The sequence below is a fragment of the Euleptes europaea genome, chromosome 4 (genome assembly GCF_029931775.1).
Source record: "Euleptes europaea isolate rEulEur1 chromosome 4, rEulEur1.hap1, whole genome shotgun sequence".
In the NCBI taxonomy this organism is placed as follows: domain Eukaryota; kingdom Metazoa; phylum Chordata; class Lepidosauria; order Squamata; family Sphaerodactylidae; genus Euleptes; species Euleptes europaea.
This window is the reverse complement of record NC_079315.1, coordinates 74,787,961-74,807,657: the sequence shown is the minus strand read 5'-3', so window position 1 is coordinate 74,807,657 and position 19,697 is coordinate 74,787,961.

Genomic DNA, 19,697 nt, shown 5'->3' with positions numbered 1-19,697 from the left:
TTCCTTTTTTTCTTTGTCGTTTTTACAAAAAATGGCATTTGCTGTAGAACTATACAGTGCAGAATTTTTTTCTATGTATGGTCTCCCTACAATTTCTCAAATGTAGTTGGTCCCTAAAACGACTGACAAATTCCACCCAGAAGAATCATCACTGATAGTGGTATCTTGTCACGTATTGTCCAGATAGACTCTCTATTACTGCTAACATCTACAAAACATTAGAGTACATTACAAAAGCTGCTTTTTTTTAATAAAAAACTCCCACATTCACTTTTAGGTATATATCAATATGTAACAGTCAATAGACTGAAGTCCTCAACTTGCTGTACTTGAAGACATAATGGAAGAAGTGTTTTCTTTTAATGAGATGCACTCAGGAGTCTGCAAAGAATAAGAATGAATATTGAAGCCCAAAGAACCTCAGGCAGTCCAGAAAATGAAGAATCGTGTTTTGATGCTCCTCATTTATGATTACTATTCCAGCGTTGCTTTTCAGAAGAAATCTGCCTGTAACAAAAACTACATTTGTGTCATGGATTTGCTGGGAGTTATATTGATTTTAAAGTGTGCTTCTTCCTTGTTAGCCTGATAAATATTCCTAAAGTAGGTTCCAGTATTTGGCACACTTACTTTTTTTTTTTTTTTTACCTAATCAGTCAGAGAGCTGCCGAGAATATGATTTGAGATGTTTCCCATTCTTAGGTAATATTCAGAAAATATGCTGTATGGCAAGGAAATGTATTTCTTCTTAAGGAGCAGTCCAAGTACAATATAAAGAATTTAGAGCATGTCAGGTACAATTTCTCAAGTGCAGTTGTCTTAAAATGAATGCAACTTAACCTAGATCATAGATGTAACCAAGCCTAGTGGAGGTATTTACAGAATGCTTTTTGGACTTCAGCTAGTTGGCAATATCTCAGAATGTCAAGTTAGTGCTATCAAAATGTGGTGGCCTGCTGCTTTTACCATGTCAGCTACAAACATGGTGAAACTGTTTTGACACCAATGTTATTCTCATTCCCACACACTTTCTGTGTTCAGAGTAATTTTCTTTTCTCATTTGAAGAGAAGTAAATTTATTCAACCACATTATGGCTTTGGGTTGTTTGTTCACTGGCCGATTTTTCACATACTGACATATTATCAGTGCTCTGTTGCTAATCAGCAAAGCAACTGACATGGGAAAACATACCAATAAATGAGAGGGAAACACAAATAACAAATAAATCCACAACTGTTTAAAAAGAAGCTCTCTTTGCCTTTGATTTATTTTGTTGATATGCTCAGAATTAACTTGTTTGATAGTTGCTATACTATAAAAATGTTTAGCATTTATACAGCGGATTTCAAGCATCTGAAGAGCTTTGCATATATTTATCGAGTGTTCTTACAGTGTTCCTGTATGGTAACATAATTATGGCAGATCCATTTTGTTTTATGAGTTTAGGGTTTTGCATTGAAAACTATGTTCGTTGTTTGTTAGAAGAGCCTCAGCATATCACATTTCAACCTGTTAGGACATATTATAATTTATTCCAAAGAAGACCTAAATGCAGCACAATGCACAACTGGCATTATTTAGTGGTACCTTCTACAATAAAGCTGCCTTCACAGTCAATTACTGGCTTTTGTTTTTAGTTGATTATGAGGGAGACTGAATTATTGGAGTTTATTTCGGGGTGTGAGGCATAGAAATTTATCAATGGGCATCTCTGTTGTTCATGTCTATGACGTGAACTATGTAGATTGCAATTCACACTTTAAAGGGCCAAACTGTGCATAATGCAAAAGGTCATTTTTTTAAAAAAGGATGAAAAAGTTGTATGTTTGTGAAGGGAGGAAATGAGCAGGGGGCGGGGGAATTGGTACTGAGAAGGTGTTTAACCCATTCCCCCTTGTTTTCCCAGTTTAAACCGCCCTATGAAAGCTGCTCTTTGCCCAGTGGGAAAAAGCACATAGCTACCATGCAGGTACTAGTTTGCTTCTTTTTGCAAAGCAAATATCAATCCAGTATAAACCATTATACTATTTTCAGACAAACCTGTTTATGGGTTGAATTTTCAACAGCATTTTATAGTAGTTATAAAATAGCATTTGCCAATTTATGAACACATTTTTGCTTCCACAAGCGGCAGACATAAATCTGAGGTTTATTAACACTGTAGAACTATGTGTCAGTTGCAAGAATGAGTCAAGACTGAGAGTAACTTCCATCCTCATCAGTATGTATGGTAAGAGAAACTTCAGGAAAAAACCATCCAAAATACATTGTCCACATGGATGTACAATATATGGAAGGCAACCACAGGAGATTACTTGCCAGTAACCTAGGTGAAAGGTTACAGGAGGTAACTGGATTACAGTTAAGGGAGGTTGTGGCTCAGTGGTAGAGCATCTGTTTGGCATTCAGAAGGTCCCAGATTCAATCCCCATCATCTCCATTTAAAGGGACTAGACAGGAAGATGATGTGAAAGACCCCTGCCTGAGAACCTGGAGAGCCGCTGCTAGTCTGATTAGACAATACTAACTTTGATTGCCCAAGGGTCTGATTCAGTATAAGGCAGCTTCATGAGGTTAATTTTTTTTAATCTTCTTGAGCAATGAATTTCTGACCATCCTGCTTAAGATGTAAACCTTTCTTCACCACTCTTAAAAATCAATATATAACAATCAATGGTGTAAAACAGTACAATCAACAGTGTAAAACAGTACAATATGGTGTGTAGCATCATATTTTAAAATTGGTCTCTCTATTCCACAATTAGCCCCCAGATCACAAACACCAAATTTGTTCTAATTGCTCTCCTTAGAGCTCCCAAACATTGGCACTAGAATAGAGTTGCCAGGTCCTTCCCCCTAGGCCACTGGCGGGGATGGGGGGGTAGGGCTAACAGATGCTGGTTGGGAAACAGTTGGATATTTGGGGATGGAGGCTGGGAAACGGTTGGATATTTGGGGATGGAGTCTTGGGAGGACTGGGACCCCAGTGGGGTACAATGCCATAGAGTCCACCCTCCAAAGCATTCAAGGGGAACTTGATCTCTGTAGCCTGGAGATGAACTCTGATTCAGGGGGATCCCCAGGTCCCACCTGGAAGAAGAGTTGGTTTTTATACCCCACTTTTCTCTACCGAAAGGAATCTCTACCGAAAGTGGCTTACGCTGACCTTCCCTTCCCCTCCCCACCACAGGCACCTTGTGAAGTTGGTGGGTAAGAGAGTTCTGAGAGAACTGTGACTGGCCCAAGGTCACCCAGAAGGCTTCATGTGGAGGAGTGGGGAATCGAATCTGGTTATCCAGATTAGAGTCCACCACTTTTAACCACTACACCATGCTGGCTGGAGTCTGGCATCACTACACTAGAATAATGCACCCAACATGCAGGAAAGGAGTTAGCAAATATTTATGTGACAAATGACATAATATCACAGACAGTAAATAAAATGGCAGTCATGAGCCATTAAAAAAGATAAGAATGAGGAAAGTGTCAAATACAGCAATATACAAATTTTGTCTGATACTTCCCCCCCTTCTCTTCTAAAGTATTTCCTCAGAGTCAGAGTACTCATTCATTACAATTCTAAGTGCCTTCTTGGTTGATATGGCTTAATAATTTCCACTGTTAAACTTCTTCTCAGGAAAGATAGCATCTATTTTCTCTTCCAGCCTTCATACTGTTCCCATTTGCCTTTTTATCTGGAGTGACTGAGCATATTATCCAAGTATATCTCCTTTCACCTCTGTCTGAGACATGGGGCAACTTGCATTCTTCACAGTGAAGTTGCCAAAATTTTGGCCACACTGTTTTAATGCAAAATGCCCTGTTCCTGACATAAGTTCTCCACAATTAGGATGACACTGCAGTTGTCTGTGTTTCCCATTCATTCTAATGAAATTTGGTAGAACTGTTATGGTTAAAATTAACACTTATTTTTCTATCAGTTGCATTAAAACAGCATACAGTTTCTGGATTTAAATGCTGAAGTCAAAACAGTGTGAGTGCAAACAATCCCCTGAACTGGGGCGGGGGCGGGGGGGGGTGGATAGTTGCCTTAAACTGGGCAGTCTGAGTAAGTTCATGAATAACAAACTCAAGTACAATGAATAAACCAATGACGAGGTAGCAATATATCCACCCTGTGAATCATTCTCCTTATCTAAAATATAGCCTTCTAATACTAGTGCTATATTATAGTCCTTGTCAGTCTTTCAATGTATGTATATTGAACGTACATGGGGTGTGTGTGGATGCAGCAATGGCAGGCTGCCTCCTCCAACCTTAATGTGTTTATTAGAAGGAACGCATATATTCTACATATGTACAGGGTCTATAGGATTTCTGTCTGCATATGTACAGGGTCTATAGGATTTCTGTCTACGCAGTTTGGAACCTCGGTTTTTCTAATTGTATGGAGAAAATCTTCCACAAAAAAGTAATTGCATATTCCTGTGGAATTTGTGCAGTACTTAGTGTGTAGGTTGGTATTTGCTACCATGCCTCTCCTTGCTACATGGACTAGAATCTGGAGAAGACTATGATTTTCATGAACACTAGCACTTACATAGCAAAGTGCCTTTCTGTTTGTAATAGGGCTGTCGATTTGGTTCGTCCTGAACCGAAAAACAGCTGAATTTCCCCTGATTCGGCGGTTTTTAGTTCGAGAAGAACCGAACTCAAAAAAGGAGGGAAAACAGGGAGCCAAATTCAGCGAGTTCGGGGTGTTCAGGAATAAATTCGGCAAATTTGGGGTTCAGGGCAGCAGCAGAGGGGCGGGGGGGTCTTTAAACCCCTCTGCCCTGCCTGCGCAGATAGCGCAGAGGAGCTTGACAACCCACCGCCCCTCTTCCCAAGAGTCCCGGGAAGAGGGGCGGGGGGTCTTTAAACCCCCCTGCCCTGCCTGCGCAGACAGCACAGAGGGGCTTGACAACCCACCGCCCCTCTTCCCGGGAGTCCCAGGAAGAAAGGGGGGTCTTTAAACCCCTCTGCCCTGCCTGCGCAGACAGCGCAGAGGGGCTTGGCAACCCACCGCCCCTCTTCCCGGGAGTCCTGGGAAGAAAGGGGGGGTCTTTAATTCCCTCTGCCCTGCCTGTGCAGACAGCGCAGAGGGGCTTGGCAACCCACCGCCCCTCTTCCTGGGAGTCCCGGGAAGAGGGGCGGGGGGTCTTTAAACCCCTCTGCACTGCCTGCGCAGACAGCGCAGAGGGGCTTGACAACCCACCGTCTGCCTTCCCGGGAGTCCCGTGAAGAAAGGGGGGTCTTTAAACCCCTCTGCCCCCCTGCGCCTTCACGGGGCTTCCAAGAAGGTGCGCGGGGGGCGCTTTAAACAGATCTGCGCCTTCCAGCTGGAAGGCGCAGATCTGTTTAAAGAGCCCCCCGCATGCCTTCATGGAAGCCCTGTGAAGGCCCACGGGGGGGGCTCTTTAAAGACCCCCACCCCCTTCCCGACTCTTTGAAGTGATGGGCGCCACCTGGGCAGGCGGCACCCAGCACTTCAAAGACCCGGCCGAATTTTCCCCTGAACTCCGGATCTCGCGCCAAATTTTGCGGATCCGAAGCGGGGGAGTTCGGACTTCGGCACGGCCCGAATTAAAAAGGGCTGAATTTTGCCGAAGCCGAACTTTACCGATTTTTTTTTTCAACAGCCCTAGTTTGTAAAGCTTCATAAAATCTCATGGAACTTAAAAATGGAACTAACTAGCACATGGAATATATGTAACTTGCTCTTTTTCAGCATTCATGGGAATGCATGCTTTTCATATCAAATATTCATTTCTCTCCAGATTTTGAAGTAATGTTTACTAGAAGATGACACAGATTTAAAACAGAGCCACGTTCAGTTAGGGGAAAAATATTTCTATGAATTTTCTTTTCATCTGGTACATCCTAAGAGCTTTCATTTGTGTGGGCTTTTCATCAGACATTCTGAATTGCTTTATTGTTCTAGTTTTGTGTTGTTTCTTGTTTATAGCTGAATTTTAAAAGCAAAGAGATTTTTTTAAAATTCATAAATGTTTAAATATTTTATTTAGCAATATAACATGAATGATACGAAGGAGCATCAGTGGTGTTTGCCACCTTTAAATTAAATTAACCAGTACATAAACTATCAAAAAAATCTGCATGAAAGCTTGCAAAGTATGGTGGGAGAAAAATGCATATAATTGATATTAGTACAAATACTGCATTTTATTTGTTTTTAACATTACATTAGCTGATTTTCCGACTCGGGGTCAAGAATATTGTTGTACCTAAGTATGTCATGCTATAAAGAAAAGCTATAATTAATCCCATCTTCTTTTCATTAGAAATGGCAAAATCCACCAGAGATGAACCATGGCTATTTTTGTTCCTTTCCGTTCCTAAATGGCAAGATGGTCAGGGAAAACACTGCAGGATTAGTCCTCATTGGTGGAAAAAACTTTTTGGGGAGTATTTTCAGTGTTGCTCTCTGACTCATATGGTGCAATCCTAAAGTGGGGGAAGCCCTAAGGAGGCGGTGTGATCTCTGTGAAAATGCCACTTGTGCCACCTAAATATGCATTTATGCCAGCACTGGACTACTTATGACGGTGTCAGAGAGCAGCGCAGCAGCGCCATACATGGGGCAATGTATTTCCAGCACAGGGGCTTGCACCTGCATCAAAAGAGGAACCATGCCTGCTTAATCCGTTAGATGCTGACTGCATATACATAAATAGTCATATAAACTCAAAATAATCTCATTTTTATTTAACTGCAATGGAGACAAACTCATAAGAAAAATCAAAGTTATTAGGAGGAGAAGTCTGCACTGTGAGCCCATGTCCTCTGCTCCACAGGCTGGCCCAGTCAGGTCTCCTCAGGAGCCCTCAGGTCTAGGCAGCAAGTCTTGAGAACATCAACTGGAGCTGGAACTGGAAGCAAGGAGTTGGAACACAGGCTTGCATCCAGTGAACTGGTTGATACAGGAAGGAAGCCTTTCCAAGCCTTAGCCTAAACAGACTGAGAAGTAATCAGGTTTAGTTGCCCTGCCGGCAGGAGTTGAGCTTCTGTGGCTGCACTGTGCTTTGACCAGGATCTTGGGGGGAAAATATTCTTGCTGCTTGGCTCTGGGATGGGGTTGCATGCAGCCAATTGAGCACTTTGTCTCCTTTGGTCTACCTGGGCCAAGGCCCGGGCTTTCTGCCATTGCCTTTACTGCAGAGTGAGAATGTCCCTGGGTGGCTATGGGCCTGGGTTCACATCCTGCCCAGCAGAGGTGAGGTGTGCCCTCCTCTTTCAACAACTGGGACTTTGTCTACAGTCTGCTGAGAATGGATATTGGAGGTTGCGGTAGCACTGGGCTCCATCCCTTGGGAGCTGGACCCTGACAATCCAGTATCACAGAATCATGAGAGTCTGGAGTCTCTGCCTGGAGTCTCTGCTGCTGAGAGTCTGGAGTCACTGCCTGGGTTAAAGGTGTGGCTCTAATGTTATTTTTGATCCTATTAATGGCTATGGTTATTTAGGCGCTTGGCATCCTTTTTTTTTTTTTTTGTAAAGGGGTAGTGCGTGACATATTCAAGATCATACTTTGAGGTCTTATCTCCACTATAGATGAACCCTCTCCATTGCTTATCTGTGCAGGATATCTTTTTCTTGAAGCCCAAGATAGACCAGTGATGGTAGTTCAGCAGTGGAATTGGCAGCCTAGGGAGGAAGTGAGCTCCCCCTCACTGGCAGTCTTCAAGCAGTGGCTGGATAAACACTTGTCAGGGATGCTTTAGTCTGATCCTGCTTTAAGCAGGGGAGGTTGGACTAGAAGGCCTATATGGCCCTTTCCAACTCTGATATGGTGAATTCCGGGTAGTGGCTTGTGTTTGGAGTCTAGAGGGAGGGTGTTTTTGAGAAGAAAAGTAACAGTGATCTGCCCTTTCAACATGTATAATTAGTCTTGACCATTTGGTTTCTGTGAAGAGCTCCATTTTTGCACATTGAACCTTTTTGCCTGGGTTCCTATCAACAAAGTCTCTAACTAGAAGGGGAGAGTAATATCAATCTGTACCTTGACATAAAAGATAAGTGTTTCCTGGTTGCAATTAGTGTTGCAATTAATGTGTTGCAATTAGTCAGAAATGCATTTTCTTGTGTGACTTGGAGGAGGAGGAGGAAAGTGGGGGAAGTTGCCTGGAATTCTCCATTGACTCCAATTTAACTTGTTTGGAGATGTAATGTTACATTGGCATAAGCAGTGCAATTGACCACTGAGTGATCATAGAGTTCTCACTAAGATCGCTTATTCCCCCACATACACCAGTACTAAATTCTATTTCACAATGATAAGTGCAAATACATTAGTTAATTGGTATGTTGATTATTCCCTCAATATATATATAAGAAGAAGGAGAGTCGGTTTTTATACCCCACGTTTCTCTACCTTTAAGGAGTTTCAAAACGGCTTACAATTCCATTCCCTTCCCTTCCCCTCCCTGCAACAGACACCTTGTGAGGTACGTGAGGCTTAGAGAGTTCGGAGAGAATTGTGACTATCCAAGGTCACCCAGCAGGCTTCATGTGGAGGAGTGGGGAAATAAACCCAGTTGTCCAGATTAGAGTCCACTGCTCTTAACCACTACACCACACTGGCTCTCTAAATGAATGACATTATTATTCAATTTATACCTAAACTGTAATCTACTTTCCTGCATTGTGCAGGGGGTTGGACTAGATGACCCTGGTGGTCCCTTCCAACTCTATGATTCTATGATAATCAAGGAACGTAGAGCCAAAGATAGCAAAGTAGACAAAAAAAAAGGATTGTCTGATGACATACATATATCTTAGAAGACTGACATCACCATTTAACCAATTTTTTAATTAAAAGGGAACAGGCAAGTAACATTAAATAAGTTAAAGAATTATTGCCATGCAAATTGTTTGAATGTTGGTGAGCTGCATCAAAGCACTCATTTTCAAAGGAAACTGGAAAGGATTCAAATAGCTCCTAGAAATACAAGTCTATTAATTTGCTTGGGCACAAAGCATTGAGGCTACAAAATAAAATAAAAGACTTTAATGGGACATTTTAATGAGGGCTTTTAATAGGTATACATATGATAAGGGATAAAGCACTTCCTTAATTGCCCACATTAGGATCAAGGCAGGGAGTTGTGTCAGTTTGCTTCATTCATTCAGTGGATTGCTTCATGAACACTGCGATCCACTTCTTCACACTTTTGCAGAGTATCTTATCTCTAAGATTCTGTTCAGCATAATTTCATACCTGAATTGTCAGCTATGCACTTGCTGTGAATTGCAAGGTTAGTTAGATTACCGCGTTTTGAATACTATATAGGTAGATATTATGAATGGGCAATTCAGTTACAAGTAGTCCAAAAGTTTAAAAATTGTTCTTGGACAACTGATTGGTGCTTGATGTACACTAGCTTCCACCTCCCATTCTTCCCAAACCCTTCACTAAACCCCTTCCATTTCGCATACTCAATATGATAACAAAATGTGGCAGCCAGGCTGATGTTTGGGGTTCAATGAAGGGATTGTATCACACCCGATACCTTTCAGACTCTCTCCTTTTGAAACCTAATATGGGATATTGCTGAATAATTTAGATGATGGTGCATCGCCCCCAAAGCAAATTAGAATTATCCAGTTTGGAAAAATTAAATACAAATCCTCCCCCACCATACACATACATGCATTCACCACTCATTCTACCCACCCCTGTTCCACCAGCCCCAAGCTGTTAGAAATACAGATGTTTTTGTCCATTATCTCTTCAAGGCCCAGATCTCTCTTCATAAGGCACTATATATACATATACAGGTGGGTTCTTTTTAAAATCAACTGAAAAACTGCACTTCAAACTATAAGGTAAGATATGTTTATGCTTAGATAATGCATAGTGGCCTTTGGGGGGGGAAATTGCTTTTATGAACTGCTTCTTAAAAATAAGAGCTTTAAATAGCTGCCGGAAAGAGGGCGCAGCCTTGGTGACCCCTGGCCTTAAAATGGGGCATGCAGATGTGATGAGCCCCACCCTGCAGGTCTGCGGAGCCCCTTGCCCCTTCCAGTCACTGCCCTCGCCTTCCGGTCGCTGGGGGGGGGGGTTGAGAATAGGGAAAAAAGATGTGACATTCTAGCATTTCACCAGTCTCTAGTGTCAGTGATGCCCCTTGAACTGATGATGTCCTTCTTCACATCCCCCCCAAGCAGTGTTCAAGCAGCAGTGGGGGCCAGGAGGCAGCAGTGGGATAGCCCACCATAGCAGATATGTTGGCTATCCTAGCTCCAGACCAAAGCAATTCTTTCTACCCAAGCTTTTGATTATGGGGTTTGTCCTTGTTAAATTGTTTTTTACAGTCTGCTTCTAGCCTGAGGGCTATTTTATGAGGATTGTTTTACACCACAAGGATCGTTTTATGCTTCTTTTATGCTCTGGCTGGAGTTTTAATAGTTTGTTATTTTAAAAGGATTTTATGCAATTTTATACCTTTATCATATTTTCTTTGTGAGTTGCTTCAGGCAGGTTCTCCTGAGAGGTGGCATATACCGTATTTTTTGCTCCATAGGACGCACCTTTCCATAAGACGCACCTAGTTTTTAGAGGAGAAAAAATCTTGTTTTCCTCCTCTAAAAACATGTCTTATGGAGCGAATGCCAGCTGGGCACGTCGGGATGGCGCGAGCCAGCGTTCCCCACCCTGATGGCCAGCTGGGAGGCGGGTGGGGTGCACAGAGCGAGCCGGCGCACGTGCCCAACCGGCTCTGTGCGGCCCCACCCACCTCCCAGCTGGCCGTTGGGGTGGGGAGCGCCTCCCAGCTGGCGAGGCACACAGAGCCAGCTGGGCGCGTGCACGTCCGGACGGCGTGAGCCGGCGTTCCTCGCCCCGACGGCCAGCTGGGAGGCGGGCGGGGCGCACAGAGCCGGCTGGGCACTTGCACCGGCTTGCTCTGTGCAGCCCCGCCCGCCTCCCAGCTGGCCGTCGGGGCGGGGAACGCTGGCTTGCGCCGTCCTGACGCACACGCGCCCAGCCGGCATTCACTTCCTAAGACGCACAAACATTTCCCCTCACTTTTGAGGAGGAAAAAAGTGCGTCTTATGGAGCAAAAAATATGGTATGTTGTACAAATTAATGGTTTTTGTACTCCCTGTCGTAGTATGGGACTGTGCCGCATATTTTCTAATTTAATATTTCCTTCAAAAGTAACCTATTCAATGCAGCTCAATAAATTATACCACCTCTCCCTCCCAAAAGAAAAGAAAGTAACTTACTTCCCCCCAACTTAATAACCTTATTTTAATTCTATCTGGTTATTTGTTCCCCTACCTGCTGTGTCTTCTCAATGTAATTTCCTTCATTTCTCCATGTCATTTAATCTGATGGTTGAAAGACCTACATATGATGGTATATTACAACATCAGAGATATTGACATAATGCCATTTGCAAAATCATATGGCTTTCCACAGCTAATAGGACTAACAGTTCCATCCTAAGCAGAGTTACACCCTTCTTATGCTCATTGCATCCAATGGACTTAATAAGGGTGTAACTCTGCTTAGGATGGTAGTGTAAATGACAAATTAGGCTAAGTAAAGTACAGTGAGCTCAAAAAAGAAGAAAACAAGTCCCAACAAAACAGTATCAAAACCATATGAATGTGTTCATGACCAAAACCACCAGCAAAGGGAGACACTTTTTTCATACTAATAGAAACCGAATAATGTAAGTACTTTTAGCTCAACTGTATAAGAAACATTTCTCTAGAGAATGCTGGACCTGTGCCATTCCCATATATCACAATCTGACCTTTACTCTAAAGGAAGTTACACTTTAAAAAAAATCTATTTAATTTCTCAAAATATTCTGAAAGCATATTTCCCACTTAAATGAGGTTATTTGTCTAAATAACTAGTAATGGTAAGATTAAAATGTGTCATTTATACCAGGTGAAGAATACTGATAGAAGTGTAGGTATATCTGTAAAAGAAAGAGATTCCTTTCAGCCCCCTTAGGGGAGTCAGAATAAGTAGGCAACCCACTTTCAATAAGAATACAGAAATGACAAGAAGCCATTGTTGATTAAAATAATGCTGATTTTCCTTTTTTCTTTTCACAGATAACAGTTTTACAACCTCAGCTAGGCAGGCAATATTGCACATATTTTTACATGCTGAAATGATTATCTCAATTGTATCTGTCTAGATGGAAAATGGGGAATTTTCCAGGAACCAAAGGAGAACCAAATGAAGATAAGTAGAAGTTCACTTGTTGGAGAAAAATGTTGCAAATTGAATGGAGGTGAGCCAAAAATCTATATAGATAATAAAAAATTGAACACACTTAGTTGAAACACTTAGCATTATTTTACTGAACAATGTCTAGGTATAAGCACTTCCTTTCTATGACAGAGGATATTTTATCATCCTAAAGAGAGATTCTATCCTGTTCTTCTTCCTTCCCTAAAATGGATTTATGTTTTTTGAAAGTTTATTGTTATTCATTTTTTAAGCAAAACAACCTTCCCTGTGTTATAAGAGGTGGGAATCTAGGTTCTGAAGTTTTTAAAATAAGGATACCCAAGGAGGGGGGGGGGCAGGTTGCAGATTTTTTTTCTCCATCCCACTGAGAGCTAGCTATCTGTCCAGATGGATAATTCCTCCATGCATTTCTTCCAGTTATTTTTCTATTCCAAACACTGCCTTTTTTCACTGAAAGAAAGGCAGAATGTTTGGCTGGTGTTGATTGACCAGACTTAGATGGGGTTAAGCTTTCCATAGTAGATCAAGTTAAGATCTTGGGGAAGCTCCTGTAGTCAGGCTTGTTAATGGATAAGCAGGTTGGTACTGTTGCTAGAACAACTTTCTTCCCTCAGCCATAAGCCTGGCAGAACATCTCTGTCTTACAGGTCCTGTAGAACTAGGAGAGATCACACAGAGCCCTGGTCTCTTTGGAAAGAGAGTTTTACCAGGCAGAGCCTATGGCTGAAAAAGGCCCTGGCCACAGACAAAAGGACCAACTTTGGGCCAGGGATCACTAACCGTGCATTCCCGAGGTTCGGCGTACAGGAACAGCAGGGAGAAGGCGCAGGCAAGCCACTTCCTAAAGCCGTAGGGCATACACTGAAAAAAAGAAGAAACCTTTTTGCGGCTTTTTTTGTTTTGTTAAACATGGCCTTTGTCCGCGGATGCGTAATAACGAGAGCTGACACCAGAGCTGGGATAATAAAGGGGCCAACTTTATTTTTATTGTTCAAGAGGGATCTTCAGCGCACACAACCAAAGCATCCCCCATAACTGATTGCAGTGTGGGCCATTGCTGGGATGCAGAAGAGTCAGGCCTCCTCTTGTTTTTTGCAGCCCCATTCTTAGGGTGAGACCCACCCTGGCTCTGAGCCGTCACGTGTGGTACGGCTCTTGCTCTTCCTTGCCAAGCCTTTTTAGTGCTCGAGGGAGGTGTGCCATGTCCAATCCACCCTAGCCCCGAGGTCTATAGGTAAAGGATAGCAGCACCCCTCAAGGAGTTCCTGTCCCAGGTCCCTGCCAGGCACCGAGGCCCCATTCCTGGTCTGAGGGTTACTCCTTCATCTTCCCAATTGATGCCTCAGGGTGCTCACCGGAGTTGTACCATAATCATGAAACCACATTTTCCCACACTGCTACCGCCACTGGGGGCGGATCAGCTTAATGCTTGGTCCGCCCCACGACCCCACTTGCCCTTAAAGGCCGCCATGAGGTCACGCTGCAGATCCCCCAAGAAGATGTCATAGCCGACCTCTGAAACTACCCCACGCCATATTTTGCCATTCACTTTCGCCGTGCCCTTTCCAAAAGCCCCGGGTTCAAAGCACCCCTCCAGACCCGCCGCTGGAGCATGTCCGACCAAACCAACTGTACTCCCTGGCACCCATGTGCTCAGGTGTTCCAAGTCCGTCAGGGCTTGCCAAACAATGGACTTCCCAGCCCGTTTTTCTATGCCATTCTCGCCCAAGTGAATGACGATTACACGAGGTGGGGGAGACACCGTCAGGTAGTCGTGGAGGGTTGGCAAACAGCTGCTCCCACCGCATGCCCCTTCTGCCCAGCCATGTAATCCGCATTGTCTTGCTCACCCCCAGCTGTGAGCCGAGGCCTCCCGTGGCTGCCCTGTGGCTTACCCAAGCCAATGCTGTAGCCACAGATGAGAAACCTGCCTCCTCCGGTGGAGCCCACCTGAAAAACATGTCAGTGTGTTGCTGCAGAGGAACCCTGGCCCACCCCAGTCCTTGCAGCTGGGCACCGGTACCACGGGCCTGACATAAGACCTAAAGGCAGAGGAACGCCACCTGTCAACCGTCTTTACCATCTTATCACCCTGTCCCAAGGTGGAGGCTGCCCCAATATGAAATGAGTGTGTGCCAAAAGGTGGGGGGAGGCTCCCAGACCAGCTAACATTTTCTACACCACTGCTCCGAACTGGTACCTGGTAAGCGGCCTGCCATCACATGTTGTAATAAAAGGCCCACCCCCTGCCCCCACAAAGCAACATAGCCCGGCAAGGCCTGCACGGGGCAAAGGGCAACTGCTGTACATGGGTAGAGGTGAAACACCTCCCCTCTCCCCCTCTGGTTCGTCTTAGATGACCACAACGTGACAGGCAATCCCATGGCCATGATGATAACAACGTGCATTTGCAGTGCTCTGCCCACTTGATCCCATTTTGACCTCACCAGCCCTGAAATTGCAGAAACAATCCAATAGATGGATTCAAGATCATGCACCCCTGAGGCCCGCACCATTCCCGGCGACCTGTACTCCGCCCGCTGTTGGAGCATTACTGTTTACCCTGTGGGTACCCCGCACCTTGTTTTGACCAAGGGCCCTGATGGCCCGAGTCCCAGCCACTGGCTGCAAATAAATATGCGCCCCGCCGGGGCCCTTCTTGGAGGCCGCATCACTGGTTTGCTGCTGCCGAGCGGCGTGGCTAACCGCCCTCAGCCCCCTTGCCCCTCCTGCACTTTTTGGGTGGGCCGTCTCATCCTACTGGGCCTCTTGGCCCATGCCAGTGGCCCCCTGTGTGCCCTTGTCTGGTCCCATAGCCGGCTGCTGTAAATGTACTAAAACCTCAAGCAGCTAAGCCAAACTTTTGGGCTGCCTGCAGCAGCAAAAACAGATAAAGAAAGTTAGACACGTCAGGCAGTAGGACCCTGGAGACACCGGGCTGCTGATGTACAGTCTGGCCGTTGAATGCACGCAGAAAGGAACAAAGAAGGAGCCGAGAGCCGACCAGTTGGCATATCACAGCTCTGAGCGAGTCTTCCCCCACAGAGGCAAAATATCCCAGGGGAAAAAAGGGGTATTGTGAGTACAGAAGCACCCCCAGTCAACCCCCCCCTATACTTAGCCACGTGGCCCTATCGTGATTCCTTGCTCCGTACCTGCTGTCTCCTTTGTTCGCCTTCCAAAGAGGGAGGGTCTACGTGACACAGTCCGTAATATCCCTTCCCTTGGCTCCACCCTCATCGCACGTCAGACCTGACGATACACAGCGCTCTGCTCTCTTCTCGCAACCGCAACCAAAATCCACCCCGTCCTCACTTCTTCGAAGGCGGGCTGGGGTGGTCGTCGCTCCATAGAGAACAGCGAGGCTACACCTGCTAAAAAGCAGGCGCAGCAACACTGTCCTGGGCACTGGCATAAAAGGGAGAGGAAGCTACCTACCGGTGGCTCCTCCCCCTGCCCCACCCCAGGAACGCCCCCCATGCCGGCTCAACAAGTCTCCGCCATGGCCTGCGCCATGGGGACACTTTGCCAGCGAAGGGGCAAGGTGCAGCTCCGCAGCACTCGGGCACCAATGGAACTGCCCTTGCCACCAGAGTAAGTGTGTCTTGTCCCATGATTAGATGCACTTACGCTGGCGGCGAGGTCACACCACCTCTTAAGAGGACTCGCCCCCCCTCAGGAATGCACGGTAAGAGATTTTGAATACTAGATCATAACTCTCTCAGGGGGACGTATCACGTGAGTCAATCCCAAGCCGTTTAGGGCTTTAAAGGTTAAAACCAGCACCTTGAACTTGATCCAGAAGCCAACCTGGAGCCAGTGCAGCTGATGGAGTATTGGTTGAATATGCGTCCTTCAAAGATTCCCAGTTAGGATATGCACAGCTGCATTCTGCACCAACTGAAGCTTCCGAAGCAGCTTCAAGGGCAGCCCTGCATAGAGCAGGTTACAGCAATCTAGCCTGGAAGTGAATGTTGCATGGATCACTGTAGCAAGATTGGAGCAGCATAGATAAGGGGCTAATTGACAAACTCGGTGCAGGTAATGAAATGCTGTATTCATTATGTTGGACACCTGCTTCTCCATTGTAAGGAAGGCATCTAAGACAACACCCAAACTCCTGATGGGGGGACAGAGTTAACTGTGTATCATCAAGAGAAGAGGGTGTCTGTACAACCCTTAGCCAAAGCATCTCCTTCTTTGATGGGTTTAGTTTCAGCTGGCTCTGCCTCAGCCAGTTCACCACAGCCTCCAGATACCTGGCCAGGTCCTCAGCTGGAGACTCGAACTGGTCGTCCATTGACACGTAGTCCATTAACATTTTAGGAGGCAATGCATCTCTGAAAACCACCAGTTCTTGGGAGACAATATCAGGGGAAAGCTGTTGACCTTATTCCCTACTTGAAGACTTCCAGGATGAATCTTCTTGGCCTGGCAATATGGGAGGGGGCTATTGTTGGTGACAGCATGATGCACAGTTAGTGAAGCACTGTTCCGGACACTCCCTCCACCACTTCAGATATCTCGGTGCTTGCTGATCATCCCTACCTATCATGATCACCTTGCCCAAAACCTGCCAAAACTAATTACACGGTCAATAACTAGGCCTATTTAACCAAACCTCTCCCTGACATCACGAAGCAATTAAAAAAGGCACCCCCGGAGCCAATTGGGGGAACCCCCAAAATTCCTGCTTGGCCCCACTGGAGACCGGCTAATCCCATGATGACTAAAGGGAGGGCAGGTGGGCAGCAGCAAGCAGCAAACGCCTGCTCTGAGGAGGTGCAGCCAAAGTATAAGCTGAAGAGGTGCACCTCCTTATTGGCTGCTGATCCTTTTAGGGCCTTTGTGCCTTCTTTGAATTCCACCTGGGCTGGGGCAAATTGCTCCCCAGCATTAACGCCAGGAATTCTACTATTTCTTAAAAAAGCCAGAGAGTGATTACTGTTCCACAGGTGCCAGATCCTGAATGGAGCTTTCAGAACTTCAGCCTTAAAGTCTTAGTAGCAGATATATAGTGACATCCTAAGCAGAGTTACTCCTCCTGAGCCCATTGAATTCTCTGGGCTTAAGCGGGTGTAACTCTGCTGCAGGCAGTATGCTAAAATCTTGCAAAAAAGTTTAGAAGTTCAAGTATTTTCAGATTTTTGTTGTTGCTTTGAATGTCTTTTTTATAACGTTTCTGACTTTTGAGAGGTTTTTTTTTTTAAAAAAAAATAGACAACTTGACAGAAACAGCACAACAGTGATGCCTAGACCAGTGGAGGAATTACATTTTAACACATATTGGTCCCCAATGTGTGTTGGTGAAGCATAGGCCTATCTACTGTCTGAGACTGGAAATACATTTTTGGTGAGGCGACAGAAGCAGGAGTAACGTCTGGTGTATTAAATATGTCCATCATTCATTTGCCCCTCTAAATATACTGTTTATATGCTAAGAAGTGAAGATGTGAAGCTGCTGAAACGTGTCACCCACTGAATATAACTTCAAGCTGACTTTGTCTCTTTTCTCTTAAGGTGACTTGTATTATCAGAAGCAATTCTTGACTATTTCTTGGGCAGTTTGAATATATTTTTGTACCACAAAGTGTGTGACTATGAATTAATGATGATTATCCTGAAGGCTGAAGATTAAATTAAACAAGTGGGAACCAACAAGGATTCGTGGGAGGCATCTCATTTCCCCCTTTCCTGCTATTTCCTCTTTCCCTTTCCTGAAAGCCCTCGTAGCATCTCCCCTTTTCCTGCTTCCATCTCTCCTTCTAGGGTTGTCAATCTCCAGGTGGGGCCCAGAGATCTCCTGGAATCACAACAGTTACAGAGGTCAGTTCCCCAGGAGTGCCAGGTCCAGTTTGGGAAATTCTTGGAGATTTGGGGGTGGAGCCTTGGGAGGGCAAGATTTGGGGAGGGAAGCAACATCAGCAGGATATAATGCCATACAGTCCACCCTCCAAAGCAGTTATTTTCTTTGGGGGAACTGACCTCTAGCATCTGGGCAGCAGTTGTAATTCTGGGTGATCTCCAGCCTCCACCTGGAGGTTGGCAACCCTAGTCCCCCTGGAGGAACTGGCTGCTTTGGAGGGTGGAGTCTATGGCATTATACCCTTCTGAGGTTCCTCCCCTGCTCAAACCCCACCATCCCCAGGCTCACCCTCCAAATTTCCTAACCTGGAGTTGGCAACTCTATCTCCTTCTCACCCAACAGTCAACCTAACTTTATCTGTCCCTCTGTCTTCAACTTTCCCTCCCCACCTCCCAGCAGCCTCTGCCTAGGAAAACTATGGCTCAGTTGTGTGATGCCAGCTGCTGGAACAGGCCCACTTGCATGGTAAAGTCTCAAGGACTTGTGGGATGACACCTCACTTTCTCATTATCCCCCTCCCCACACTATTTCCTCTTTCCCTCCCCCTGGCAACCCACACATGCTCTTGCCTTCACCTGCCTTATTCTCTCATTTTAAGCCATTTGTCAACCTACTGTTTATCTGCTTCCCATCTTCAACTATATTTATTATTTATTTACTTCATGTATACCCCACCTTTCTCCACAGAAGGGACCAAAGCAGCTTACATTATTCTCTCCTCCTTTTTATCTTCACAGCTATCCTGTGAGGTAGGTTAGGCTGAAAGTATGTGACTGGCCCCAAATCACCCAGTGAGCTTCCACAGCAAGATCCAAACCTGAGTCTCTGAGACCCTACTCTGAAGCTCTAATTGCTACACCACACTGGCTTTCATAGGGAGGCTGCTGTTGAACAGTAGCAAGCACCCGCGTCATGGAAGTTGAGGGGTCATGGAAGTCATGGAAGTTGAGGGGTATCAAGTCATCCAAAGGTTGCTGCCAGGCCTAGGGTTGCCAGTCCCACCTGGTCTCCTAGAATTAAAACTAAACTCTAGACAGTTTTTGTCCCTCTGGACAAAAAACACTGCATTGGAGGGTAGACTCTATGGCATTATATTCCGCTGAGGCCTCTCCCCTCCCCAAACCCTCCCCGTCTCAAACTCTACCACAAAATCTCCAGAAATTTCCCAACCTGGAGTTGGCTACCCTAGTCAGGTCTTGTCCCAAGGTGGCCTCCCAAATATACCTGGAAGGGGTTCTTTCCCCTCCCCCTTGCTTTTATTGACAGAATCAAGGCTTGGAACTAGGGCTGTCGATTTGGTTTGTCCCGAAACGAAAAACAGCTGAATTTCCCCTGATTCGGCGGTTTTTAGTTCGGATGGAACCGAACTCAAAAAAGGTGGGAAAACGGGGAGCCGAATTCAGCGAGTTCAGGGTGTTTGGCGAATATATTCGGCAAATTCAGGGTTCGGTGCAGCAGCATAACCATCAGTTAGTAAGCAGCATTCTCCCATGGCCAATCGGTGGCCAAGCTGGGTCTTCTTCTGGCCAATCAGTTGTGATTGAGTGCATGAGCCCAGCTGCTGTGTGGCCCGGGGAGAGAAAGAGAGAGTA